Genomic DNA, 27,524 nt, shown 5'->3' with positions numbered 1-27,524 from the left:
GGATACAGGATAAACAGTTAATGATTAACCTTACATGTGGCTTGGAGTGGGAGTGGTTCAATGGGGAGAAAAGAGGGAATTATCTATAATACTTTCAACAATAAAGATAAATGTAAAAAAAAATTAACATAAAACAATGAGAGGATTTATGGTCTCTGTCCTGGTGCACTGGTTGTGTTGTGGACCAACATTCACGAGAATAAGACCACCGACTCCAATTAGGTCTTAAACAGCAAGCGAGATTTATTGAACTGGCCAGTGACTATAGTTACAGCACCCTGCCGAAGCAGAGGCTGAAGTGCAGCGCTGACTGCAAGAGTTACATTTATTATTAAATTCTGTGGAGGCCCAGAGAAAAATGTGTCTTTCAAATTCTGGGCCCCCAATATGGAGGAAACTCTCTTTATTTGTACTTTTTCTAGTCCTTTGTCTCCCGAATTTGGAATGAGACTTCCGGGCCTTCTGAGAAAGAAGGCCTGCGTGCTGGGAAGGGGCCATGAGACCATATCTCAAGGCCTGGCCTGATGTCAGACCTTCCTATCTATGTGTTTTAGGAACAGACAGCACAGCATGACCCATCTGGCCAAAGCACCAGATATGCAGCCCAGCACATCTTGTGCCTTGTGAGGTCTGGAAAAAGGGGAGTTACCCAGACTTTCCAAAGAAATGTTATCCTAGAAGCAAATGACAATAGACAGGCTTAGTTAAGATAAAGATGGACCTTCGTCAGGGAAGACACTGATTAACAGGGAGGACATGACTACCCACCATAAACTGCTTTTAGTTTAAAAAGTTTTAATTTTAGATCATCCTTTGTGTTTACTTCAGGTCTCTGAGTTTGCAAGGTCTCCATGCAGGCCTTCCCTGAGCTACTCAGGTTAGCATGTGGCGCCTTTTCATCCCGAGTATCCTCGGTGGGGACAGAACCTACAATCTTGGTATATTGGGATGGCACTCTAACCAACTGAGCTACCTGGCCAGAGCTACTTAATGGAAGTTTTACATGACATTGGAGCCTTCATAAGTAAATGAGAGCCCAAAGGAACCGCTAACTTGAGTGTTTTTATGCTGGAGAGGAAGAGTGAATGGTCATGGAGGAATATGACAGAACAATGGTAAAAAGTCAGTGTGGTGACCTGGGGGAGACAGCTGGGCCTGTTTCTCAGAATCTTCTCAGCGTCTCCTCTGCCTTGGAGATAAGAGGCTCCTTTCTCTGGTACAAGGAAGGCACCTCTGATTGAAGAGTCTTATAAACTGTTTCAGGGGGTGAGGGACCGGGGGAGGGGGCGGGTTAGAGAATTCTTCCAGGACCTACCCTACCAGTTCTCCAATTTCTTCAGCTTAAAATATTCAAGGTGCCAAGATGTCCTGAACCCCATCAAAAGGAATCATTACTTCAAGCTTTGTACAGTGGGGCCTTGATTTATGAGTGTCCTGACTAAGGAGTTTTTTGAGATACCGGCTGTCTCTCCGCCGATTTTTTGCATTGAGTTGATAGAGTAATTTGAGTTAACGAGCATTGAGTTGATAGAGTAATTTGAGTTAACGAGCTCCTTAACGAGCTCGGTCTCGGAACAAATTAAACTCGTAAGTCAAGGTCCCACTGTACTGAGAAATCTAACCATCAGATTTTTTCTAATGCCTCAAAGATTTAAAAAATTCTTAAGACCATGGCCCTGTTAAAGAAAAAAATTATTCTGACACTTGTTAAAACAGCAGTGAAAACTTTATTCAGCACTATGGCAATAGGGTGTTGAGACTACCGGTATTATAATAGGGGCGAGAACTGTGGCCCAACTCTCAAAGCAGGACAGAAGGCTGTGGGTTTAAAGCCAACAAACAGTGTGTGTGTGTGTGTGTGTGTGTGTGTGTGTGTGTGTGTGTGTTTGGGGTGGGGGGGAGGGAGATGGTCAATGCTAGGAGAGTCCCTAAGAGGAGACATCCAGGGTAGGAATTCTTGCTAAACTGTCAGTAGAGTATGTGGGGCGCTATCCAAGGCGTCCCTTGAGATAAGCTTAACCGTGCAGGTGCTCAGCATGAAGTAGTGGCTCTCGAATAGACGACTCTAAGCAAGCAGGACCGAGGGTAGGCACTATCATCTGACCTGACATTAATATAGTTAAGACTGCGGAGGAATGGCGCCACACAAGAATATGCAGCCGCAGATCACACAGCACACTTTATTACTCACAAGGTACCTGGTGCTGCGGGCTCAGACTTAACCGGCGCCCCAGGGAAGAGTGGCATCCTCTGCGGGCAGCGGCGGATCCATCTTTGGGTGGCTGGCTGGCTGGTTGGGTCGAGTCAGCGGGAGGAGGGCAACCGAAGTCTCACGATCAGAGGTCCGGCCGTTCTTCTGCCTTCCGGCGTGGAGCAAGGCAGTGGGGAGTGTGGATCAGGAAGATGATCGATGTCTGAAGTTGGGGACCCATTTTTAAGCCTGTTCTGGCCCACGGCAGTCCAGGTGGCTATCAGTAACATATGTCATCACACAAGTGTTAATCAGAGTACAAGCTGGTTATCAGTAACATGTGTCATTCCTATGGGTGGAGTACAGGAGGAATTTGGGGTAAGTTTTATCTATGTCACACACACACAGGGAGGTGGTTACCTAAGTGGTCAAGTCTGACCCTTAATATGTCACTCTAGAGTTCACCCTAAAATTACAAACTTATAAACTAGAAAATCATTACTATTATATAAACCTATTTAACAGGATTCTTGCTGAAGACAGACTGGGATGGTCAGAAATCAGGACACACAGGTAAACAGATACTGAAGAAATTTAAGACATACCACCCAAAATATGCACTTTGGTATATATTGATTATTTTGAGCTGAAGGTACTTGCAAAACAGCAAATGCTAGGAGAGCCCTTCTCTGAACTTCACTGATTCACCTAAAGACAGATCCTCCAAAAAAAATTTTGTTGTCCTGCATCCCCTCCCTGGGAGTTCCACCCACTAGGAGAGGAGACTAGAAGTCACCACTTCATCCAGACAGTTTGTCCCAAACTTCCCATTTGTTCTAAGGCCAGTCATCTTTTTAAAAAATATCCCTGACTCTCTCCTAAGAAGCCCATATCCCCTATGCTTTGGGTGTACAAGCTCTTACTGCTTTTTTGGGGTCTTTTTCCTATGATGCCTCCATGCATATAATATTTAAAATGAATACATTTGGACAGTTGTAATACAAATAAAAAATATAATTAAAAAAATGAATACATTTGTATGCCTTTTCTCATGATAATGTGACAGTATATATTTCATAGGCCTAGCAATGGAATCTAGGAAAGCAAGGGTGAGGAATTCTCTCCCAACTGACTCAACAGGATTTTGGCTATAGCTGGACTAGGCAGGCCAAGGTCAAGGCCCAAGGACAAGGCATAGTTGAAAAGAGGGCTCAGAGCAGCCTGTCTACAGTTTGGTGTCAATATCTGTTTCTACCACTTCATGCTCTAGCAACAACTACTTATACCCACCCACCTGAACTCATTCCATACTTCTGACCCTGCAACTCTCTGTGCTTGAAATGCCTATCCATCTTTTGGTCTATAACCCACATTCAAGACATAAGTCAGCCCTAGCTGGTTTGGCTCAGTGGATAGAGCATCGGCCTGCGGACAGAAGGGTCCTGGGTTTGATTCCAGGCAAGGGCACATGCCCGGGTTGCAGACTCGATCCCCAGTGGGAGGCATGCAGGAGGCAGCCAATTGTCGATTCTCTGTCATCATTGATGTTTCTCTCTTTCTCTCCCTCTCTCTTCCTCTCTGAAGTCAATAAAAATATATTTTAAAAAAAAAAAACATGTCAGCTTGGACAAATTCCTTGAAAAATACAACTAGCAAATATGACATAAGAACATCTAAACAGCCCCAAATCTATAAAGAAATTTAATTTAGAATCAAATTTCTTCCATTTATTAGAAAGGCCCAGGTCTAGAGGGCTTTATTGGTGAATTCAATAAAATATTTAAGGAAGGAACAATGTCAATACTACACAAGCACTTTAAAAAAATAGAAGAGAAGGAAATACTTCCCAACTTTTTTTTTTGAGAGCTGTGGGACCGATACCAAAACTTGACTAAGAGATCGCAACAAAATAAAATTCTGTTTGCTAGTATTTTGCATTTCTGTTATTTTATTTTGAAAAAAAATTATTTTTCAGAAAAGTTGTAAAGAAATGGCTCAATGAACACACATATACCCATCACCCAGTTCTGTTAACCTTTTGCTGCATCGGCTTTATGTCTCTATAAAATAGATGCTTCTGAGTAATTTGAAAGTTGGACCCAGGAGAACTCTTGACTGAATAATTCAGCACACACGTCTCCGAATAATAAGGCACTCTCATCAACAGCCATCACAACACTGAAACACTTAATGATTCCACAATACTCTCTAGTCTAATGCATATTCTCACACAAAGTTCTCCAACTGCCCCCATGTCCTTCATAGCTTCTTTCCTTCAACCAGCTGGAGAATGATTTGCTGGTGATCCCCTATGGAGCGGTTCTCTAACTTTTCTGTTCTCCTTGATACTGACTTTTTAAAGAGTCCGGTGGAACTAGATTACCCAGATAATCTCTCAATCTGGATTTGTCATATTTTCCCCGTGACGAAATTTATTTTAAACATTATTTTGGCTGATATACTTGGGTGATGTAAAAACCCACTTTTGACATTCAGTATGCTGCGTAAGGCTTCAGAGGGCAGCTGAGATACTTTTATTTTTCCGCTGTGAAAGCCGTAACATTTATTGAAGAAAGAAGGTATGTTTGTAAATCACAGAGCTGCCTGGGCATACATTCCACTGTTCCCAATGCCGTTCCAACAGCTGAGATGCTTCTAGCAGGAACTGTAGTTGCCTCCTGGGGAGTGTGGCCCTTCAAACAAAGGGCTGGCTGAGCTCCTTGGCCTTGAGAGCGCTAACGATCATTACTAGAGGCAACATTTAAACCAGGATTGTCTCCAGGCATTTTTGGTTGTGATACCGTTGGGGGAATGGGGGTACTGCTGGCATCTGAGTGGGAAGAGGCCAGCGATGCTGTCAAACATTCCCCCTGAAAAAGTATTATCTGACCCCGAAAGTCAACAGCGTGGAGGTGGGAAAACCAAGGGAGCTACTGACTCCTTGGCACCATTCCTTCTTGTTCCTGAAAGGCTCCACTATTGTCTGGGCCATCAACACTAAACACACACACACACACACGGAAGTAACCATCCCCGATACCCCCCGCTAAGCGGGAGATGCACTGTATGCGTGGGTATCTAAACTGGCCCCCCAGCCGGCCTGGGAGCTTCCTGCGCCTGCCCACGCGTCATCCGAGATGAGCGCTGTTCCAGCAGGCACATGGCAGGAGCCATCTTATTGGGAAGAAAAGGTGCCGGTGAAACCCCAAGAGCTGCAGGTGAGAGCACACGGAGTGCTTTCCAGTAACAAGTCCTGCCACTCAGCCCAACACGCGAGGAGGCAGTTCCTCACGCTTGGCTGGCAGGCTGAGCCTTTGCACTCGAGGAACCGCGTCTGCCCAGGGACTGGCTGGAGGACACCGGCGTGTGTGTGTGTGTGTGTGTGTGTGTGTGTGTGTGTGTGTGTGTTGGGGGGGGGGGTCGAGAGAGCGCTGAAGGGGGTGTGGGTGTGTGGAGGAAAACCAAGTTTGGACGAAGGGGAGAACACTGGCCAGGGTAGGATTCCAACCGGGAGCCAGCCTCCAGGTCCCGCACTCAACTCCTTAGGAGTCAGAACTGTCCCGCCCTCTCGCTCCTCCTCCTGCAAACACCTACCCTGACGCTCAAAGGGCGCCTGGGGCGAAATAAAGTCAAGCAAGTCCTCCTGTGGCCATGGCACGCGTGGCTCCCGGTCTCAGGAGAGACGGGCGTGTACCCCCGTTGCGGTGGCGGCCGGGCACGGGGGGGGGGGGGGAGTGTCGGTCTTGCAGACGCCGCCCTTCACCCCTACTCTCCAGGTAGGGCAGGTGAGCGGACGGGCCCGGTCCGAGCAGCGGGGCGGCCGAGGGATCCGCGCGAGCAGGAGCCGTCGATGGAGCCACGGCTCAGACCGAGGGCACCCTTGTGCCAGTGTCCGGCCTCAGCCGAAGGGCAGCGAGCGCCGCAGGACGACTTGCTGCTTTAATCCAAGGACAAGGAGAGCTGGCCATTCCGTTATAGGCCTCCCACTGTGCGGAACACCCAAACTTCCCGGGAGGCCTGACGTCGGCGTCAGTAGCACCCACTGGGCTCCCGGACCTCCCCCTCCGAATACCGCCCCTTCCCGGCACGCACCTGGGCCCCTGCGGCCCGGCACAGCTAAGTGAGCGGACCCAAGCCCCGCCCCGCCGCCCCGCCATCAGGTGGGTAGCGTCAGGCTCTGCTCCGCTGCAGGTGACGGTCCGTCCCACTGCCCGCCAGGCCCCGCCCCGCCCCGCCGCTGGGCATTGCAGTGCTCCGTCCCGCTCCGCCCCGCCCACCCTGCCGCCAGGTGAGTAGCTCAGGCCCCGCCCATCGCCTGGGGCGCCTGCGCAGTGTGGCCCGTAGGGCCGAGGCCGGGCGGCGCGGCCGGCGCAATCGACGGGCGCAGTGCGCGTGCGCCGTGCGGCCGAGGGCGGGCGGCGGCGGCGGCGGCGGCGGAGCGGGGGCGGGGCGGCGCCGTCTGGCTCGGTCGGACTGGGGCGGGAGCGCGGCGCGGGACGGCGGGGCCGCGGGCTGAGGACAGCGGCCTCAGTGGCCGGCAGGTAAGGCCGTGTGCTGCAGGGGAGCGGGCGTCGCGAGGCGGGGAGCGGCGGGCTTGTTGAGGGGCGGTGGCGCCCGGGGAGCGGCGGGCCACGGCGCATTGTCCGGGCAGCGAGTGGCGCTGTACAGCGCCCCCTGCCGGCCGGGCCGCGGGCGGGGGCCTCCGGCCGTTCGCCTTTGTTCACCGCCCCCGCCAACATGGCCGCCGCCCCTGGCCCGGCAGCTCCGCGCGCTTTGTTCCGGGCGCCGCGGCCCCGGGCGGGCGGTGCGACCTGGGGAGGGGGCCGATGCGGCGGGCGCTGGCGGGGGCGGGAGGGGTGAGTTGCATAACGCGGGCTGGGCTGCGGCTGGGAAACGGGACCCCCAGGCGGGGGAGGGGCTGGAGGAAGGGGGAAGGTACGAGTCCCCTGGGTCTTGGGGGGCGGGCGGGAGAGGAAGGGGAGGGAGGAGAGGATGTGGGGAAGGGGGGAGAGATGTGGGGCGTGGAGGGGCGGGGCGGGGCCGGCCTGCGGGGCCCGGGACTAGGCGGGGCGGGATCCCTGGCGACGCGTGGACGCGGTGGGACCCCTTGGGGCCCCGGGGAAGGAAGGGGCTGGGGGGAGGTTCTGCGGGTGGTAACCTGCAGCCCGGCGCGGTCCGCGGGTCTTGGCGGTGGGCCTGGCGGAGAAGGCGGCTGCTCGGGGCTTCCCGTGACGCCCACCGCCCCGCTCCCTGCGCGGCATCCCGCGCCCTCGGCGCCTGGCGCGGGACGGGAGGCGGGCGAGGTCGGTGCACTCGCACCCGCCGACACCTCCTCGCGATGACCTTGAGCGCATTCCGCAGCGTTTGGGGGAGCCTCCCTTGACGCGGACACTGCGCAGCGCCGTGGGTTCGGGTCCGCCTGCCCCTCCGGGGGGGTAGGGGGCGACCCCTTTTTCTGTAATGAGACCGGGATTTAGTGACGGTCTCCGCGGTGATGCCTGGACGTGGGCATCCCGGATCTGTTTCTGCAGCTGTTTTGTTCCAATTTGCTTTCTTTGATTTGGGGTTCGGATTCCGGGTTTTGGAGAGGGTTTTTCCTGCGTGTTGAAGTGGCGAGTGCGGAATATTTTACGTATACGTCACAAAGCAACTCGAGATAAACATTTCACTGTTTTAAAGGCTTACATTGCTTAACGTGACTTGAGTAGACATACCTATAGGTATGGTAACAACCTATATAACTTCTGCTGGGATTTTCTGGAAGATGCGTTGTAAAGGGAGAACACAGTAATTGTTTTCTACATAGCTTTGTTAGGAAGTGAAAATTAAACCTATACTTGGGGATGAATACTAGGACAGATGGAGTTTGTGAACACTCTTAAGAGGTTATGAACTTTGGTTGCGAAATTACAGATGGGGCTTAAGTGAAATGAGACCTCCAGCTCCCTTCTAGTTAGTGGGCAAACGCCAAAAAATTGTAGTAGCTACTAATTTATAGAACGTTTATTATCGGGCTGATAATATATGTAAAGGTTGCACAAAATGCCAGAATTATCAGTAGTAGGCATCAGTTTCTTGTGAGGAATAAAATAGAATTTTTTTATTTCTAATATTTTGAGTAGAGAAATAGTCACTGTTAAAATATTGTGAAGTGGATAAGGAAAGAGTGTCTCTGGTCATTAATTTACGTTCAATTTAGGATTTTTTAAAAAGACTTGATCCCGAGAATTTCCCTAGTACTGTTTCTAACCATACCTTTAATTACCAGTTCAGAATACAGTATTTACTTAGTTCTGGACTATCCGAAGCAGTGTTACTTAAGGTGAATTCTTTGTGACTGTACAGATTGTTCCCAATTTATGATTTTTTGATTTTACAATGACGTGAAAGCAATTCCTGTTCAATAGAAACCGTATTTCAAATTTTGAATTTTGAGTTCTGGGCTAGTGAGCCGCAGCTCCCAGGCAGGCCCCTGATCACATCAATACTCTACAGTGAACTATGTTGGCATAGTTTTGGAACCTTTTTGGGAATCTTGTTTTGGGTTTTTGCATTCCATCATGTCTATAAAACATGCATGTGTCCATCTGTGTGTCCGGTTTCTGGTGAGAAAGATGAAGCTCAAGATAATTGGCCTACTGCCCTACCGGTTTGGCTCAGTGGATCGAGCGTCAGACTGTGGACTGAAGGGTCCCAGTTTCGTTTGCGGTCCAGGGCACATGCATGGGCTGCAGGCTGATCCCCAGCAGGGGATGTGCAGGAGGCAGCCGATCAATGATTCTCTCTCATCATTGATGTTTCTATTTCTCTCTTCCTCTCCCTTCCTCTCTGAAAACAATAAAAATATACTAAAAAATAATTGGCCTACTGTAGGCTAATGTAAGTGTTCTGTGCACATTTCAGGTAGGCTAGGGCTAGGCTAAGCCATGATGTAGGTTAGGTGTATTGAATGCACTTTCGATTTATGATATTTTCAACTTACAATGGATTCATTGGGATATAACCCATTGTAACTTTAGGAGCATCTGTAGTTCTAGGAGCTGTTACAGGATAGACAAAAGGTTCCTTGGTCACCTAAGTTTGGGAAACAATGCTATCCCTTTCCTTCTAGAGCAGCGATTCTTAACCTGTGCGTCGCGAACCCTTTGGCGGTTGAACGACCCTTTCACAGGGGTCGCCTAAGACTATCCTGTATATCAGATATTTACATGACGATTCATAACAGTAGCAACATTACAGTTATGAAGTAGCAACGAAAATAATTTTATGGATGGTCACAGCATGAGGAACTGTATTTAAAGGACGAGAAGGTTGAGAACCACTGTTCTAGGGTCACAATTCACATTTTTACATTTGGGCTGTGAGAAATAGTGCAATAGTGTTTTTCATATTTGGCCTCAGATCTCTCTTTGTTTTGTTTTTAGTGTAATATCTATTAATGCCCTTGAAATCTAGGTAATGTTGGTCATGGGGGTCCTTACAGTGTATTTTAGATAATGTTGCCTCTCCTTTAATTTTGAAGTGAGAGGTTGATGTTTGTGTGTGCCTTTGCATCAGATTTGGCTCTTACTGCATTGATGAGAAATGAATTATTTGAAGTCTTACCTACAAGAAATTTAATTACAGTGTTTTCACTATTGGATTACGTACCTGATTGCACTGTTACAACTTCTGGCTGCATTCCTTAATTAACTTTTGGTATGTTAGAAATACATGAAAAAGATCCTGTTGTTTCTGAAGTTACCAATGTGGATTATTTTAGAGATTAAAAATAATGCAGTTTGGTATTTCTTTGGTTTAGCTGTTAGGATTTTAACTGCTGAGAAAGCAGTTAATATATATTCATGTAAATATTTCCTTATGCTTATTCGATGCTTAATTAAATGTGTTTTCTTTCTTCTCTCTTTGAATAAGAATAAATTGGGAGATGGGAATCAATTATTTTGTCCAAGTATTTTGTTCAGTTTGGAAGACATTATGGTATTGTGAAAAGGAGATGAGCTTTGGAGTTGGACATAGAGATAGAATGACCTTTCAACTCAGAAGAGTTGGGTTGAAATCCAGCCCCATTGGTCCAAAGTCACATAGCTGATTCATCATGTAGCCCTTTTTTTTAAAAAAAAAAAAATTATTTTTACTTATTGATTTTAAGGATAGAGATAGACATCGATTTGTTCTACTTATTTATACATTCATTGGGTGCTTTTTGTATGTGCCCTGACTGGGCATTGAACCCCCAACCTTTGTTGAGGAATAAAATTTGTGTTGATATTATACTCTAACCAACTGAGCTACCTGACCAGGGCTCACCTTTCCTTTTTGAACTTCTGATTCCTCATCTGTAAACTGCGATGAAACCTGTTATATAAGGCTTTTATGAGAATTAAATAGACTGTAGTGTTTACAATTCCTGAAAAAAAAAAGCAGCTGAAGCCAAACATTGTTGACTTCCTTCCCCTGAAGTCTTTTCCAGAACAAGTTATGTATGGGCATAATAAAGTTGTGCCCTTAGAGACCTTAACAGTTTGTAGGGAAGATACACCTGTATATAATGAGAACATTTTATGCAGAGGGTATTGTGAAAGAGAAGGTGATGCTTCTACAAAATACAGAGTAGGAGAGGATGGAAGGGATAGCAGGAGAAAAGGCATGAAGAAAGTTTTGAGACAATCCTAGGTTTGAATCCCAGCCAAAACATGGCCCTCGTTATCTTTTACTCCTTTGGATGTTATGTTTATTTGTAGAATGGGATGGGGACACCTACTTCAAGTGTACATTTCAGTGGAGTGGCTCTTGGATAGTAAGTGCCCTATGGGTATTGATCATGATGATGATGTTCACCCCTGCTGATGCCACCTGTAGTTTGGGACAGCCCGTGTTTCTAGGAATGAATTTGGGGCCAGATTTTAAATACTTATACATATCACGATAAGGCAGTTGGTGTTTATCCTGTAGGTGGGGGAAACCATGGACAGGCATTGAACAACATGAAGGCGGAGAGAAGGACTTGGAGTGTAGGATATCTTGTCTCCCCAGAGTCTGGCCGATTGGGGAAGGCCGATGAAGTCATGGGGTGGGGCCACAACATTAGTAACAAAGAAACAGAATTTCCAGAGGATGAGGCCCAGAAATCAGGATTTTAAAAAGATTCCCAGGTGATTCTAATGATTCTAAGGTTGAGATTCACTGGGTTAGTTGGTTGTGTTTCTTTTTGTTCTTTATCTTTTGAGCATCACTGTAGCACTTGTTTTTGTGTGTGGATCCAGTGCGTTTAACCAAGTAGTAATCACTCTTTTTCTTCAGTTTGTCTTAACTTGGGTATGGTGGTGTCCTTTCAAGGTAGTTTTCCTGATGCAGCTCCATTCATCTTTGAACTGTTTCTTGCTCCTGACACAAGGTGTCTGAGACACGTTTTGTGTTTTTCCTGCCCAGTACCTGTTAGCTGGTTCTTTTTTATTTTCTCAGAGGGGAAGATTTCACTTTATTGTTACACCAGTCTCACAAATAAACCCAATACAGCCAGAAACACTGAGCAGATAAAGTGCTATCAGCCGATTCATTTAACCTCTTTTATCTGGAGTGGAATTTAGGTACCAGAATCTAGTGGTATGCGTCCTGATTGCTACTGGGATGCCCCTGTTTTCATTGGACAGACTTGAGATAGATACATTTTGATTTTATGGATGTTTCCATTTCATACCATTGAAAAATTTACATTTTTAGCAATATTAGTTACTTTTCCCTACAATATAAATATAGTAGTTTGAAAACACTAATAAAAATGATTGTAGGTTTATATTTTATTAGTTATTTTTGTTCCTAAAACTTATCCACATAAGGATGTATAGTTGACATTCTGAATTACAAAATCATTTTAAAATATTTTCTCTCTGATTATGTTACTGATTTGATTATTTGGTTTATTTGCATGAAATTCTTAACGTGTAAGGATTGTTTTAATTTACGTAATGTATTTAGTATGTAAACGTTTATGTGGTTTAGAAGTTAAGGCTGTATTACAAAGGTATGTTTACAGCTTCCCATTCCTGTCCTTTGTACCTGTTCCCCTCCTGCCCCATTTTTATTAGTTTCTGGTTTTTGCAAATATAAGTTTATACATGTATTTTTTATTTCTCTTCCTTTCTTAAACAAAGTCTAGAACTCTGTGTTCACTGTTTCTTCCTTTTTACTTAATATTTTCTGGAGATGACTTCATATGAGCTCTTTTTTTTTTTCTTTTGTGCTTGTAGTTTGTCTCCTAATGATGAACAGTTGGGTTGTTTATATTCTATCGCTTCAGTGAATACTTTGTGGATATATTGTTTTGTATTTGTACAAGAATAGCTTTAAGATTGATTTTGGGGTGATAAGTCAATCAATATGTTTGTAATTCCGGTAATGTCAAAAATTATATTTTAAAAAAATCTCATTATGTCACTCTTTTACTTAAAACTCTCAGTGGCTTCCTATTGCTTTAAAGACAGAACTACATCACATGGCCTCAAGGGCTTTGGGACTTCTGCCTCACGGCACACTACATCTCCCCTTGCTTTTCTAGCTGTAGCCATGCTAGTCCTGCTAGTTCCTGTGCCCATCATCTCCACCAGGGAGTGTGGCACTCGTTCTTTTCCTCTGCCTAGAATGCTTTCTGCCCTTGTTTCATTATTCCTAGTCTTTAGAGCTTGTCTCAAATATAGCTTTTGCATGAAGTCTTTCTGTGTGAGTTTGTACATTTGTCCAATAAAGGTAGAGACAATAGTCCAGGAAACCCTCATACCCACTAAAACAGCCATCCATTTGCTGAAGGTTTTTTTGACCAATAGGAGGAAGTCTAGTCCTCCTATTAGAGACGTTGCTATTCTCCCTGATGCTTATCAAATTTATAATGCTACATTAGTTTACCTAACTTATGAATTTTTCTTTTCTTTTATATGTATACTAGAGGCCCGGGGCATGAAAATTCATGCACTGGAGGGGTGGCCACTCAGCCCGGCCTGCCCCCTCTCACAGTCCGGGAGCCCTTAGGGGCGGGAGGCGGGCTTCGCTCCCTTCTTCGCTGCCTCACCTCTGCTCCTGGCTCCGCTGCCTTGGCTCCCTCCCTTCTCTGCTGCTTCGCTCCCTTCTGTAGTGCTTGGCTTCCTTTTACGCTGTCTTTAGTCTTTGCTCCGCACCTGTGTATGCAAATTAACCGCCATCTTTGTTGGGTTAATTTGCATACTCCCTCTGATTGGCTGGTGGGCATAGCGGAGGGGTGGTCAATTTGCATGTTTCTCTTAGTGTAGATTTATTGATTTCAGAGAGTAAGGGAGAGGGAGATAGAAACATCAGTGATGAGACAGAATCATTGATTGGCTGCCTTCTGCACAACCCCTACTGGGGATCGAGCCCACCCATGTGCCCTTGACTGGAACCCTTCAGTCTGCAGGCCAATGCTCTATCCATTGAACCAAACCAGCTAGGGCGAATTTTTATTTTCCAAAAAAGGCTGAGGTTAATGAAAGCAGAGACTGTTCCTGTTTTTGCTCATAATTACTTTATACTACTTTGCTCAATGTCTGGTTTGTGAGTGCTCAAACCTCTTGGACAGTAACTAGTATTGTCCAAGAGAAGGTGGAGGCTGTGTGTTTATGTCTGGTCTTCTGCACAGAGGTCTCTCAATCGGTGGTTATTAGGGACCCAAGTTAACGAGGTGTAGGAGCTGACGGAGCAGCTTATAGACAATAAGGCTGTTATCTATATGGCTGATGCTGGACTTTGATGTTCACAGAGCAAGCATTTGGGAATGGAAGATGGATGTGTAGTGGGGAAGAGAATTTGAACAAGCTAGAGGTCACAGCAGGCCAGATTGAAAGCTGTGTTAGTTCTGTTGTCTGTGACCTTGGTTGTGTGGGTGACCTACAAGAGCTGGACCCTTATCATGGAGCTAATTACACACACTTGGCCCAGGAAGCAGAGGAGCTCAGGGAAGGGAAGGTACAAGCAGGTGCTGCAGCTGATGCAGGCCCAATCTCATGCCTTGAATCAGTGAGGTCAATTGGAAGATCAGTGGGTGTCCCTTTGCCTTGTGCCCTCTGCCTGCTGCACAAGACTGTCTCTTGTGGCCTGCCCAAACCAGAAATAAACAGGAGAGGAAATTCTGGGGAATGTGATTCAGCCAAGTTAAAACATTACAAAGCAAAATGATGAGTTTGGGTTTTAAATTCCCAACTCAGGTTCTACATAAAGTGAGTTTCTGTGTCTGCCCTAAAGGTACAAATTGAACTCCCAATTTGTAAGTGAAAGCATTGATTGGTAAGGAATGGGATCCTGAAAATTGAATTAAGAGCATATGGTCAGATTCTGATTAACCTGGAGACCTTGAAACCCTAAATTCTGCTGGACTACCTTTGCCAATAGCAAGTCTTTACATTTGGTGTCTGAGGAACTTAATCTCCATTCCCTGAAAAACCTGTAATTGGCCTCTCCTAGGATAGTCCAAGCAGATTTCAAAGTGTGAGGTGCAGTGGAGGATGAAGATGGTAAGTAAATGCCAGTACTCATCACCTCCCACAACCACATCAAAATTACTACTAAAATACAAAAGAAACATCATTAAGAATCACCTGAAAGCTGGCTGAATGGAAATCCTACAACTAGAGAAGTAAAGAAGAAAGTACATCAAGACTGGTAGGGGGTGTGGAGGTTCAGAATGGGCTGGTACAACACCCACGTTTGCCATATTTTAATCAGGAGGGATATCTCTGTTGCAAAGCCCCACTGCGGGGCAAGAGGTCCCAGCCCCACACCAGAGCCCCAGCCCAGGGTTCCAGAGCTGGGAAGAGAAGTCCCTATAACTTTGGGCTGTAAAAACCAGTCGGGATTGTGGCTGAGTGACACGGAGGCTATTGGAGGCCCAGGTATTCCTCTTAAAGGGCTGGTCCACGAACTTACTAGGACTCGATCCCTCTGAGTTCCAGCTCTAGGCAGCTTTTGGGGAACCCAGGGATGTATGGAGAGGAACTGGACTGTATGACATCTGAGTAGGACTCAAGGTGGCTTTCTCCCAGATGGGGATCCTCGCAGGGGTCATTGCAGAGCTGACTGGCAGCCATATCCAAGTTTCTATCAGCCTGGCTCACACTTGTCTCTCTACCCTAGTGATTCCCTCAGAACCTGCCCCATCCAATTTGCAGCTTCACTCAAGCTGTTTGCATGAACTTTCCCATATGAATGGCCTGTCCTAACTCAGGCTTCAGACTTTGCTAAAATCTCTCAAACAAGCAGCAGTTGGCGTCAGTGTGCCCCAAACCTATCAATAAAAGGTCCAAGACCTGACACTAGCACCAGCCTGCCTTACTTTATGGCTGGACCTTGCTTGGGCACTTCACAAGCCCAATACAAGAAGCAGCCATCTGCTGACCTTTCTGTAGCTCCTTTGGGTGGCCCTAGGCAGTGGCTGACTGCACCTCCTGGAAGGCACCAGAGCCAGTACCCCCGTTGGACAGCTTCAGACCATACTGATTACAGCTCTACACATCCACAAGTGACACACTCAAGGGGCAGACTCAGCACCAAAGCTCCACTGAACCAAGTCCTGATCCATAAGAGTGTCTCCTGCACAGCTGCTCTCCCACTGTAGTCCCAGTTGGTCCTCACAGCCAATTGGCCTGGAGGTCAATTCCTCCTGGTGACACCAACAGCAATCAAGACTCAACTACAACAATACTGCACACAGCCTACACAGGGGCACACCTAGAGGCTGAGCCACTGGATCCTACAGGATACCTAATGGATAAGGCTGCTCTACCTAATACATAGAAACAAACACAGGGAAGCATCCAAAATGTGGAGATAAACATGTCAAATGAAAGAAATGGAAGCAAGCAAACTACTGGCTACAGACTTAACCATTGTTACACGGTTACACATGAGCCCTTCAAGGGACTTAGTGAGACTTTGAAGTATCTTAGTGAGAATTTCAAGAACCTTAGTGAGAACATCAAAGACATGAAAAGGGATCAGTCAGAAATTAAGCACACACTAACTGAAATTAAGAATTATTTACAGGGATTCAACAGTAGAGGATTCTAAGAATCAAATCAATGATTTGGAATGAGGAAGGAGAAAACACCCAACTGGAAGAGCAAAAAATAAAAAAAATATGAAGATAGTGTAAGGAGCTTCTGGGACAACTTTAAGCGTATCAACATTAGCATCATGGGGGTGCCAGAATGAGAAGAGAGAAAGATACTGAAAACCTATTTGAAGAAATAATGACAGAAAACTTTCTTGTAAGTCCAGGAAGTGCAGAGTCCCAAACAAGAGGAACCCAAAGAGGCCCATACCAAGACACATCATAATTAAAATGCCAAGGATTAAAGACAGAGAATTTTAAAAGCAGCAAGAGAAAAGCAGTTAGTTACCTACAAAGGAGCACTCATGACTGTCAGTTGATTTCTCAACCGAAACTATACATGCCAGAAGGGAGTGGCAAGAAATATTTAAAGTGATGAAAAGCAGGAACCTACAACCAAGGTTACTCTACCCAGCAAAGCTATCAGACAAAGAGCTTCACAGACAAGAAAAAGCTAAAGGAATTCCTCACCATCAAACCTGTATTACATGATAAATAAACTGGTGAATAAAATAGAATCAGGTATGGAAACATGGAGTAGACTGATGAATCTCAGAGGGAAGCGGGGATGGGGAAGAGATTAGCCAAAGATCTTACATGCATATATGTATTACCTATGGACACAGACAATAGGGTGGTGAAGGCCTGGGGTGGGGCACGAACCAGGTGAAGGAGGGCATTGGGAGTAATAAGGGGGGCATCTGTAATACCCAACAATAAAAGTTTGAGAAAAAAAAGGTGAGTTGCAAAATATGACCCAGGAGGTGTGCTACCTTCTAAAAGGTTGTCTGGTTTGCCACTATATAGTTAGGAACCTGGAGACTATGTTTGGGAATGAATGTTAAGGATGTAGGATAATGGTGGAAGGAGTTAAAGTTGGGTTAGACTGAATTTATTGATATGGGCCTATAAGCAGAGAGTCTGCATTCAGTGTTGTAGTTTGAGGGGTTACAAAGGTCCCCTGTTGCACCTGAAACCTCTCAAAATGTAACCTGTGCTAATTAAGCGAAGTTGAGCAGCTAGAACTACCTTGGTGTACCATAGAGGAAGGGTTCATAAATTTAAGGGACTGGAGTGTTGGAGTGGATTTGTCATGAAAGACCTGCTTGCCCACCCTGGGCGATTCAGTGTTCATGCCTTATCCCACAGCTATGAGACATTTGTGAGGGGAGTCCAGTATTTTTTTTTTAAAAATATATATTACTGATTTTTTACAGAGAGGAAGGGAGAAGGAGAGGGATAGAGAGTTAGAAACATTGATGAGAGAGAAGCTTCGATCAGCTGCCTCATGCACACTCCCTACTGGGGATGTGCCCGCAATCAAGGTACATGCCCTTGACCAGAACTGAACCCGGGACCCTTCAGTCCGCAGGCCGATGCTCTATCCACTGAGCCAAACTGGTTAGGGCCAGTATTCTTTTTTTTTTTTTTTTTAATATTTTGATTGATTTTCTTTTTTAGAGAGAGAAACATTGATGTGAGAACAAAATATTGATTGGTTGCCTCCTGCATGCACCCTATTGGGGATCGAGCCCACAATCTGGGCATGTGCCCTGACTAGAAGCAAATCAGCAACCTTTTTGTGCACTGGACCGTGTCCAACCAACTGAGCCACACTGTCCATGGCCAGAGCTCAGTTTTCTTGAGAGCACTGGTCACTGTTTTCTGTAGAGCAGAAATCACAGCGGGAATTAGCTGGACTGAACTGCTGAAGTTAAGTGCAGTGGGGATAGTTGGATCCTAGGTTGGCAGGTCACTTTTTTATTTAGAATTAATCTCTGGGTTACAACTTGGTAATTTTCTTGTTTACTCTGGTGTTGTTTAAAGTTTTCCTTTAAATTGACACAGTAAAAAAATAAGTGTAATCTCATATACTTCCCATTTGTAATTATTTTTCACAATTTTTGGGATATTATTGGCGAAGTAAGGTTCACCTAAAATACATGGCCTTTATTTCTTTAAGTATTTTTGTTGATTTTTAGAGAGAGAGAAAAGGAGGGGGGGGGGGAGGACAGAGAAGAAACATCTGCATGACCCCTACCAGAGATTGAGCTCACGGGCATGTGGTCTGATCAGGAATCAAACTGGCAATCTTTCAGTACATGGGACAATGTCCCACCAACTGAGCCACACCATCCAGGGCCATGGCATTTATTACTATTTTTTAAATATGTTTTTGTTGATTTTAGAGAGAGAGATAGAAACATTGATGAGCGAGAAGCATCACCCACTACCAGGGACCTTGCCTGATACCTGGGCTTTGCCCTGACCTGGAATCAAACTGGTGACCTCTTGGTACATGGAATGACGCTCAATCTACATCAGCCGGGTTTTATTTTTAATTTTAATGTTTTTAATCCTCGACCGAGGGTATGTTTATTGATTTTAGAGAGAGAGGAAGGGAGAAAGAGAAACATCAATGAGAGAACGACACCATTCATTGTGTCCTGTATGCACCCCAACTAGGGATCTAACCTGCAACCTAGCTAGGTATGTGCCCTGACTGGGAATCAAATATGCAGGCTTTGGTGTATGGGATGATGCTTCAACCAACTGAGCCACCAGGCCAGGCCACTACATGGCCTTTAAATAATTCATGTCATTGGTGGGACTATAATTTGGTAGAACATTTCTGGAAAGTGACTTCACTATATATTCTTAATTTAAAATGCACATACTCTATTTGGCCTAGCAATTCCACTACTAGGAATTGATTGTATAGATGCATTTGTACAAATATGCAAATATGCATGTTTGAGAGTATTGGGGTTAACAGCTTAAAATAAATGATCTTTATACCTGTTCTAAATTCACTACACTGCATTGAAAACAACATTTAGTATGAGAAGCAAGTTGTATAGCACTGTATATTGTCTTGTATGCATGCATATGTGTGTTTTAAGATGTTCGTGTACTTGTATGCTTTAAATATTTGCACAACAATACTTTATTAGATTCGTAGGAGTCTTACCAGTGGTTACCTCTTGGGGGTGGGACTGATGGAGAAAGGGGGAGGAGGGCTCTGTGTAAGAAAGTAACACTTTAGCTTCAAATAGCTTCTTAATTTGAGCCAACATAGTAAATTCACCTTTGGGTTCGGGACTCTTGACTTCAGTCCTGTATTTTCTTTTAACGTTCAAAAATGAAATATATTGTAAGTACAGACGTAGTGACACATTTATGGTGTGTGACACACCATCTGTGGAACTGCCAGTAATTTCATCATGCATTTTATTCATGTGGTCACAGTTGTCATCTCTCTATTCATGTATGATTTATTCACATATTACTCATGGGTACTCATTCACCTGTTAAGTATTAGCTTGTTTCCAGGTTGAGACTGTTAGTTCAGGTCCCCCTAAAACAAAAAGATGGCAAGTTGGGATTAGATTTAGCTGTATTGAGGGAGGGAGGCCAGCCTTTTTTTTTTTTTTAATGATTTCAGAGAGGAAGGGAGAGGGAGAGAGAGAGAGAGATAGAAACATCAAAGAACCATTGATTGGCTGCCTCCTGCATGACCCCTACTGGGGATCAAGCCCGAAACCCAGACATGTGCCCTTGACATGAATTGAACCTGGGACCCTTCAGTCTCCAGGCCGACGCACTTATCCACTGAGCAAAACCAGCTAGGGCTTGAGGCCAGGTTTGATGCATGTGCAGGAGGAAGGGATGGAGAGAACATCTGGTGGGAAAAGTCTTATGACCACAGTGCAGTTCTTTTTATTTTTTTATTTATTTCAGAGAGGAAGGGAGAGAAAGATTGAAACATCAGTGATGAGACAGAATCATCTATCAACTGCCTCCTGCACTCCCCACACTGGGGATCGAGCCCGTAACTTGGGCATGTGCCCTTGACTGGAATCAAACCCAGGACCCCTCAGTCCATAGGATGACGCTCTATCCACTGAGCCAAATCGGCTAGGGCTACAGTACAGTTCTGAGAAAGTTTAAGCAAGGCCACTGAGGAGTCCTTCAGCCAAAGTTGGTTCAGAGGTATCCCCGTATCTTGCTTTAGCATCTCTCCTACTAGAAAGTGTGTGTAAGGGATGCATGGTCTAGGGCAGCGGTTCTCAACTTGTGGATTGCGACCCCTTTGGGGGTCGAACGACCCTTTCACAGGGGTCGCCCAAGACCATCGGAAAACATATATAATTACATATTGTTTTTGTAATGAATCACTATGCTTTAATTATGTTCAATTTGTAACAATGAAATTGGGGGTCACCACAACATGAGGAACTGTATTAAAGGGTCGCGGCATTAGGAAGGTTTGAGAACCACTGATCTAGGGGGAGGGTGGTGATGGATTCAGCAGAGCAGCTGAGTGATTCACTTAAGCTAGCATGGTAGGTGGTCTAAGGCAGCGGTCGCCAACCTTTCGGACCTCACAAACTAGCATTGGTCAGTGGACCACCGGTTGGCGACCACTGGTCTAAGGGGCTCACCTCATTTCCGTTTTCATGCTGGTATGGGACTTAAGTGAGTGGACTGGGCTTGCTGTGAACATTCAGGCACATGTTTCTGGCATGCTTTTCTGTTGTGTAGAATTGCTGGGTCACATTATGCCTGTGTTTAGTCTTCATAGATAGTGCCAGACTTTTCCAAAGTAGACATACCAATTTCTGCTACAGTGAATACATTATTGTGGCTCCATACCCTCACCAATACTTGGCATTGTTAGTCTTTTTAATTTTAGTCATCCCAGTGGGTGGTTAGTAGAGTCTTACTCTGGTTCCTGCTTCCTAAATTGAGTGTGGCCATGTGATTTGTCTTAGCCAGTGACGTGAGCAGAAAAGACTTGTCACACAAACTTCTAGGAGCAATAGTGAGATTTGCCACATCTTCCTCCTGCCAGTGATGGAGCTTCCTGCAGTGCGGGTCTTTTACCAAGAGCGGACGGAGGAGAGAGGAAGGACTGGTGGGTGGAGAAAAGAGGAGGGCGGGGGAGAGCAGGGGAAGAAGGGAGTGGGAATTTGTTTCAAGTAACTGAAATTTCTGGGGTTGTTTGTAACCATTGTATACTTATTAACTTAGATAAACCTTAAAAATAATTTAAGACTTTATGTTTCAGAGCAGTTTTAGGGTCTCAACAAAATTGAATAAAAAGTATAAGTTTTCCTGTACTCCCTGACCCCACACAGGCACAGCCTCCCATGTCCTGCACCACATTATACATTTTTTACAATCAGTGAACCTGCATTGATACATCATTATTATCCCAAATCCATGGTTTACATTAGGATTCACTTTAGGTGTGTATATTCATTGGGTTTTTACAAATACATAGTGTGTACTCACCATTATAGTAAAATACAGAATAGCTTTGCTGCTCTAAAAATCCTCTTGTGTCTGCCTGTTTTTTTATTGCTTTCTAAATTCCATTGTGATCAGAACACTGTTTAATTAAAGTTCATGATATTTTTTGAAGCTATGACCAAAGAGATGATCAATTTTTGTAAATGTCCTGTGTATCCTTGGAAAGAATGTGGATGCAGTAGTGTCTTATTATTATTATTTTTATTGATTGATTTGAAAGAGAGAGAGAGGGCTTTGTTGTTCCATTTTTTTAGGTTTTTTTTTGGGGGGGGGGTGGAGAGAAAGAGAGAGAGAGAGGAACATTGGTGCGAGAGAGAAACACATAGATGACCAGGGATCCAACTGGCAACCTTTTGGTGCATGGGACGATGCTCTAACCACCTGAGCCACACTGGCCTGGGTGTTGTTCCACTTATTTATGCATTTCATTGGTTGATTTTTGTATATGTCCTGAATGGGGATCAGATACGCAACCTTGGCATATCAGGGTGAGGCTCTAACCAGTTGAGGTCCCTGACCAGGGCAGATGCGATTGTCAGTTAGTTCAACTTGACTAATCATGTTAAATTCTTCCACATCCTTAAACTTTTTTCCCCCTTTTGGTCTGCTGCTTGTATTGATTGCCAAGATAAATGTATTAATATTCTTAGTTCTGGTCATTTTTGCTTTATCTATTTTGAGGTTATGCTATTAGGTGCATGCGTGCTTAGAATGACATATCTTTCTCGTCAATTCTGTTTTTTAAAATAATTCCATTTGTCCTGGCTAGTGTGGCTCAGTGGGTTGAATGTCATCCTGTGCACTGAAAGGTGCCTGGTTTGATTCCTGCTCAGGGCACGTGCTCAGGGCCCATGCCCAGGTTGTGGGATGGGAGGCAACAGATCAGTGTTTCTCTCCCCTTCTCCCTCTTCCTCTCTCTAAAAATAAATTAAAGGACTTAAAGTCATTGTATTCCTCCTTAATGCAAAAGTATCATTGGAAGTAAAATTTTATCTTTTTTTTTTTATAAATCACCTGAGGATATTTTTCCATTGATTTTTTTTTTAATTTTTTTAAGAGAAAGTGGAAGACAGAGAAATATCAATGTGAGAGAAACACATTGGTTGGTTGCCTCCATCAGGAGCTGGACCAGGGCTTGACTGGAATTGAACCTGTGACCCTTCAGTCCTCAGGCCTACGCTCTATCCTCTGAGCCAAACTGGCTAGGGGAAGTTTTTTTTTTAATCTTAATAGTCATGTGGCTGCATTATCTTAGGTTATGTGCAGTGTATATATTTTTGTACCCTTTATTTTCAATCTGTCTTTGTGCTTATGTTTTAGATAATTCTGTTGTCGACAGTTGGAATTTTTAAAATCTTGTCTGATAATATTTCTTAAAATTGGGACAGTTGGTCTGTTGACAACATTTAACAAGATAATGGACATAGTTGGGTTTAATCTGTTAGTTTAGTGTACCTGTTTTATGTGGCTTTTCCTGTCCTTTGGGTGCTAATTTTTATTATTTTTCTCCCTTGTTAATTTGGAAGTTACTTAATACGTGCATCTTTGACCTCTCAGAACCTAATACTTGGTTCTTTCCCCCTTTCTTTGGCACTTCACTAATGTTGTGAAATGTTGTACTGTTATAATTTTCTGTATATTTTATCTTAAGGTATTATTAATTTGTGCAGTCAATAGCTTGTTTGATTTACCCTCTTTATTGCTCTTCATTCCTTGCTATAATTCCAACCCCTTCATCTTTGAACACTTTCTTCTCCCTGAAGAACACTTTGTTTCCCGCCTGTTGTTACTGCTGATAGTGAGTTCTCTTGAGTGTATGTTAGTCTAAATATGTCTCAGATTGACCTTCCTTTTGAAGGATGTTTTTGATGTGTATAGTATCCTAACTTGTCAGCTTTCTCCTGAGGCATTGAAAGAGGTCATTGAATTACATTTTCAGCTTCCATTCTTTCTGTAAGTCAGTTTAATATTTGCTCCCATGGTGCAACTCATTCTTGAGTTAGTCTGTGTCCACTCAGACATGTACTTTTCGCTTATTCACAGAGGTGCCTGCTCAGTGGCCTCGTTCTCTTTTTCTACTTGAATAAAACTTGCTTTATTCTCACTCCCATTCATCCTTGAGCGTTTTCCTGGGCGAGTGAAGGACAAGCAGAAGTTCCTGACATGGAAGTGGACACGTAACATACTTCCGTGGCTAGCCAGCCATGGGTCTTCACTTTCCTTTCTAGGTCCCTTTTCTTGTCACTGTTCTAGGTGTGGAGTTGATTCTGAATGGAGTAAACCCACCATCAGAGTGTCTAGCCACCGCTATTACTGTTGGATACAACAGTTCCATGTCAAGATAATGATGCTTCAAGGCTTTGGACCCATCCCTGACTTAGAGGACCCAGCCAATAACATCAGCGCTGTGCCCCAACTCCCTTTCCCTTGTCTCCCCTAGATCAGGCAGGGAGAGAGACTTCCATAGCCTACATAGGCAGGGACCACAGCTCTTGTCAGCAAGAAGCAGTTACTGAAGACAAACCCTCTTCCCTCATCACCCCTGAAAGATTTGAGGGATGGAAGTCTCTCTGTAGGGAATGAGGCAGGATAGAAAGAAGTTGGGGTGGGGGTGGGGGATCCTCCAAGTGGAGTGAGGAAGTAGGAGTTGACATCCTCTCACCAGAGCCCCAGCCCCTCCCCCTCCCCCACCTCCAGGCAGGATCAAAAGAAACTGTTAATGGCAGGAAAACCCTGTGGTGGCCCTGGAAGTCTTAACAAGGCCCCAACCAGAAGGCGGAGTCAGAATTTGGCCCCTCAAAACTTGGAGACAACCCCCACCTTTGTAAACACACAGAATCCCAAGACTAACTGACCATGTGTGCAACTGACTCCTGAGTTGGCCTGTGAACAGGTATTTTTACACGGTGACCTAGCCTCCTCCTTTTTCTCTGTTTAAAATAAAACTTATTTTATCCTCTCTCCAAAGTATAAATATTAGCTCCCATGGGTGGAATTTATCTTTTTTATTTCAGGTGTTTATGATTTTTTTTTGTCTTTAGTTTTCAACTTTTATTGTGATGTGTCTAGTTACATATTTTTATTTATATTTTGTGTTTATAAGTCCTACTGAATCTGTGGAAATGTCTGAGTGTTCATTTTAATGTATTAGACCTTCCCAGTCTCTTACCTTCCCCATGCTTCATTCTGGGTATTTTCTTCTGATTTTTCTTTGTTCACTAATATTTAACAAGATTAGCCAGCCTACTATTATCTTATTTATTTAATTTATTTTTTTAAATTAAATCTTTATTGTTCAGATTATTACATTTGTTACTCTCCCCCCCACCCCCCATAACTCCCCTACTCCCAGTTCCCACTCCACCCTCCGCCCTCACTCCCCACCCAATGTCCTCATCCATAGGTGCATGATTTTTGTCCAGTCTCTTCCCGCATCCCCCACACCCCTTTCCCCCCCAAGAATAGTCAGTCCATTCCCTTTCTATGTCCCTGATTCTATTATAATCACCAGTTCATTCTGTTCATCAGATTATTTATTCACTTGATTCTTAGATTCACTTGTTGATAGATGCGTATCTGTTGTTCATAATTTGTATCTTTACCTTTTTCTTCTTCCTCCTCTTCTTAAAGGATACCTTTCAGCATTTCATATAATCCTGGTTTGGTGGTGATGAACTCCTTTAGCTTTTCCTTATCTGTGAAGCTCTTTATCTGACCTTCAATTCTGAATGATAGCTTTGCTGGATAAAGTAATCTTGGTTGTAGGTTCTTGGTATTCATCACTTTGAATATTTCTTGCCATTCCCTTCTGGCCTGCAAAGTTTCTGTTGAGAAATCAGCTGACAGTCGTATGGGTACTCCCTTGTAGGTAACTGAGTTTCTTTCTCTTGCTGTTTTTAAGATTCTCTCTTTGTCTTTTGCTCTTGGCATTTTAATGATGATGTGTCTTGGTGTGGTCCTCTTTGGATTCCTTTGGTTTGGGGTTCTCTGCGCTTCCTGGACTTGTAAGTCTGTTTCTTTCACCAGGTAGGGGAAGTTTTCTGTCATTATTTCTTCAAATAGGTTTTCAATATCTTGCTCTCTCTCTTCTTCTGGCACCCTTATAATTCGGATGTTGGTACGCTTGAAGCTGTCCCAGAGGCTCCTTACGCTATCTTTGTATTTTCGGATTCTTTTTTTCATTTTGCTTTTCCGGTTGGGTGTTTTTTGCTTCTTTGCATTTCAAATCTTTTACTTGATTCTTGCGATCCTCTGGTCTGCTGTTGGGAGTCTGTATAATATTTCAGTCAGTGTATGCTTAATTTCTAGTTGGTTCTTTATCACAACATCAAGGGTCTCACTAGATTCCTTGAGGATCTCACTACATTTATCGGCAGTTTCTAGAAAATTCTTGAAAAACCTTAAAAGTGTGGTTTTGAACTCTATATCCAGTAGTTTGCTTTCCTCCATTTCTGTCATTTGTGTCCTGTTTCTTTGTCTCGGCATTTTTTATGCTTCGCTGTGTCAATAGTGTGACTTTCTGTGCTAAGTGTCTTACAGGACCCGGTGTCTCGGTCTCCCCAACTACCTGAGGTAGACACTCCCGGTGCACCCCCCTGCGGGCTTTGTGCACAGTCTTGTTGTAGTTAAGCCTTGATTGTTGTAGGTAACACTGGGAGGATTTGACCTCCAGACCAATTAACTGAGAATCAGCTGTGTCTACTGTGGGAGAACTTCTGTACTGAAGACACCCTTATGGGGAAAGACTTGCTGCAGTGGGGCTTTGGTTCTCACTGAGTCTGCCCGCTGAGTCTGTCCCTTATGGATCTACAGAGTTCTAATTGGATGGTCCCACTCTGACCACTGGGTACAGTGGCTCTTGGATCTAAGGAGGTGCTAATCTAGCCTCTGCCTGAGGCTACCCTGCAGACTGCCAGCTGTAAAGCAATGCAAGTTGCCCTGGGGCCTTGGGCAGCTGCAGTTTGTTAAGTAATTTTCAGATTACAAAGGGTTGGGCCTTTCATATGCAAAAGCCTCCGGGCATGGCTTGGGCAGGGCGGAGCCCCAGGGGATCAACAGAGTGGGCAGAGCGAGCAGTATGGCTGCTCTCAGTCCTGTCCTCAGAGGCCCGGGCAGTCGCTGTGTGTGCCTCAGAGAAAGCTGCCCTCGAGTTCCGACTGATGCCAGACAGTCCCGTTTCTCCCGTATGCGTCTGGGTCCCCAGAGACTCACCCGGAACTGGAGTTCAGAGCCTGAGACTCCCTCCCGATTGAAAAAGACAGTCGTGTCCTCAGCCGCCAGCCCAGTCCGCATGCACCTCCGCACCTTTGTATTTTACTTCTGCACTGCACCTCCTCTGAGTCTCGGTATGCTTTTCTCTTTCCGTCTAGTTGTAGAATTTCTACTCAGCCAGCCTTCCTGTGGTTCTGGATGATGTCTGTTCCGTCTTTTAGTTGTATTTTTGAAGTGGTTGTGCGAGGCAGCAATCTCAGGTGTTTACTTATGCCGCCATCTTGGTTTTTCCTATCCTATTTGATCTTAATCTATTATCTTATTTATTGAGTTTACTGTATTTTTTTTACTACTGGAAAATCTGGTTCTTTGATAGTTTTCTACCAAAGTTTACTATCTTAATGTCTTATCTCTGAATATAATACAGCTATTTTATTTTTCACTTAATAATTTTATTTATTTCTGTACCCTTCTCCCCTCCCCCCAACCTTAAATTATGATTTTGCAACTCCAATGTCTACCTTTTTATTTATTGTTTGTTTGTTTGTCCTAGTTTCTATTTTGTCTCTTGCAGCTGGATTGCATGTGTGTGCATGTGTGCACATGCAGTAGATTACATTTTTTAAATAATTTGAAATTATTGGGGTCTAGGATGATATTTTCTAGACAGGGTTTGTGCTTGCTTCTGCCAGG

At 44.6% G+C, this 27,524-nt stretch overlaps 1 protein-coding gene across 3 annotated transcripts in view; it reads left to right on the top strand.

Annotated features, from left to right (window-relative positions):
* The first annotated feature begins 6,629 nt into the window (after positions 1–6,629).
* The window catches only part of SPIN1 (spindlin 1), a 100,640-nt gene continuing 79,745 nt past the window's right edge, over positions 6,630–27,524 (top strand). For 2 of the 3 annotated variants that reach the window (XM_081103405.1, XM_081103402.1), the window contains exon 1: positions 6,632–6,732. The gene's annotated coding sequence lies outside the window, so the exon portion shown is untranslated. Of the gene's footprint in view, positions 6,760–27,524 lie in introns of all 3 variants that reach the window. The other variant, XM_081103403.1, reaches the window with a different exon arrangement.

Source organism: Myotis nattereri, assembly GCF_964212035.1.
Source record: "Myotis nattereri genome assembly, chromosome: 12".
NCBI lineage: Eukaryota > Metazoa > Chordata > Mammalia > Chiroptera > Vespertilionidae > Myotis > Myotis nattereri.
This window is presented reverse-complemented; position numbering and strand designations above follow the sequence as displayed.